Source organism: Lipotes vexillifer, unplaced genomic scaffold (genome assembly GCF_000442215.2).
Source record: "Lipotes vexillifer unplaced genomic scaffold, Lipotes_vexillifer_v1.1 scaffold1084, whole genome shotgun sequence".
In the NCBI taxonomy this organism is placed as follows: Eukaryota; Metazoa; Chordata; class Mammalia; order Artiodactyla; family Lipotidae; genus Lipotes; species Lipotes vexillifer.
The window spans coordinates 266459-268738 of record NW_006785495.1 but is presented as its reverse complement, the minus strand read 5'-3'; the positions used below and the strand labels follow the sequence as shown (position 1 = coordinate 268738).

General features: G+C 45.3%; 1 protein-coding gene across 1 annotated transcript in view; it reads right to left on the bottom strand.

Moving 5' to 3' along the window:
• Positions 1 to 2280, bottom strand: part of MEGF10 (multiple EGF like domains 10) — a 126009-nt gene that overhangs the window by 23751 nt on the left and 99978 nt on the right. The gene's annotated exons all lie outside the window — the stretch shown is intronic.

The window sequence follows — 2280 nt, the reverse complement described above, 5'->3', positions numbered from 1 at the left end:
GGGGGGGGGGGGAGGGGCTGTGTGTTTTGTGTGTGTGTGTGTGTATTTGTGTATGTGTTTTATTCCTTAATTATTTCCATTGTTCTTATCCTACTCTTTGCCAACCTTGCTGGAGTGCTATAAGACATCTTTTTCTTACCTTGTTTGTCAAAGACAGAAAAGAGAATTCAGCTCAATAAACATTCAAGGGGTCTGGCTTGCTCGTGAAAGGTTCTCTAAGAAAGACCTCCAATTCTAGAGTGATAATGGCCCCAGAACAGGCATATCCAACCCTGTCTGGGGATCACGATTAGGGAAGGAGTTACCTTGTGAAGGTGGAGGAGGGTCCCAGGCTAACAGAATGGTGGGTGCAAGGTTCATGCCCTAAGAAGTATGTGTCTATCCTTCAGAAATCACAAGTGTTGGGGACAGCTGAAATTGGTGCTGGGAAAAGCAGGAAAGGCAACGGGGCAGCAGGCAGTGGTCACATAGGGAAGAGCCAAGGATGCCATGCTGTGGAGTATGAGCTTCCTCCTGGTGTTAACAGGGACCAGATGGACAATTAATAGGAGAGAGGCATAGTTAGATTTGTGCTTTGTAGGAGGGAAGATGATGGTTTGAAGACGATGAGCCTGGAAGAAAGAAGACATGTCAGGTGGCTATTTGGGGTTACCCAAGTAAAAAGTGATAAAAATGACAAGGTCTTGAATGAAATCAATGGCATCTGGGGGCAGGATGAATTCCACAGAGGTGCAGGAGAGAATGCAGATGAAAGACCATCCCCCCGCCCATATTCCATCCAGGGTAGTTTAGGAATTCTGGCAGCTCTGTGAGGGAGAGACGGATGATGCCTGCTTTTGTTCACTGCAGTGCCCAGCACATGGAGGGTGTTAAATAAACGTTTGTTGAATGAGTCAATAAGCACAGTTCCTCTTTCCAACATAATATTCCGAACCATTTTCCAACTGTATGGAGCAAACATATCATTCTTTGCTTCTCTGAAGGAGTTATGAGAAGGACACTCAAACCAGGAAGCCCAACACGTGAATGTTTTGTGTACCTAAAATGGGGACTCTTCCCAGCTAAGGGGGTGGAAATGTCTGCCCTGCTTATTTTGGGCAAGACAGACTTTGATGAGCTCAGGTCTGTGATTTTAAATGTTAGCGCAGATTATAAAGCAATAGAAGAATTATGGGACATCTTAAGGAAATTCTTTTGGAATGTTTATCAAAGTACAGATAGAGGCTTTAATACGAGTTAATTCAGGAAACAACTTCCTACACTATTTGGAAGAAGGGACAAAATCGGAAGGGGATATCTTTAAATTTGCAGGACTCTCTAGTTCAATGGAAGCATTTTTTCCTGATAAATGTTCTAACACTGATAAGGAGGTCTGTGCGGGACTGTTTTTGCCAGGACTGAGGACAAAGAGCTCTTTGATAGCCTTCACGAGTTGCTAGGCAATGGCTGAGTGATCGTGATAAACTTCAGCTAAGCAGCTCTAAAGAAATGTTCGTGCATTTAATGCCTGATGCATTATGCCCACGGCCTCCACGTGAAATCAGCATTCACTAGGCATTTGTGATTGCATGAATGCAGTAAATAAATCATCTGGGGTGTCATTATTTCCCCTCTCAGAGATCTAACCCAAACTCCTTGTCTTGCTTAATTGTTTATATTCCTTATACAAGTATTGCAATATTTGGGGCGTTAATGAATGAAGGAAATGATTTTGATTCGATGTCTTATTCCCGAGCAACGAGCTACTAAATAGCTATTACAGCAAAAAGTGAGATTTGTTAACAATCACTGGGCCTGGTGATTATAGGAGAGAGGAACTAAATTATTTAGTCATAACATTGTCTCTGCTTTTCTAATCCTCTGGACACCTGAAGCAGAGGTGTATGGCAGTGTAGACAAGTGACTCCCTGGCCTATCCACTTCTGCCCACACAATGCCTTCCCTGAGAGTCATGAATGTCTTCCTGCCGACCAGGAGCCGGTGCCACCTCATCTTCCTGTTCCTAGCACCGAAGCACTGTGGTTGCATACAACGTGGAGATAGTCAATAAATGGTTGTTAAATCAAATTTTTCTCTTTCGGGCTTCCCTGGTGGCGCAGTGGTTGACAGTCTGCCTGCCGATGCAGGGGACATGGGTCCGTGCCCCGGTCCGAGAAGATCCCACGTGCAGTGGAGCGGCTGGGCCTGTGAGCCATGGCTACTAAGCCTGTGCGTCCGGAGCCTGTGCTCCGCAAGGGGAGAGGCCACAACAGTGAGAGGCCCGCGTACCACAAAAAAAAA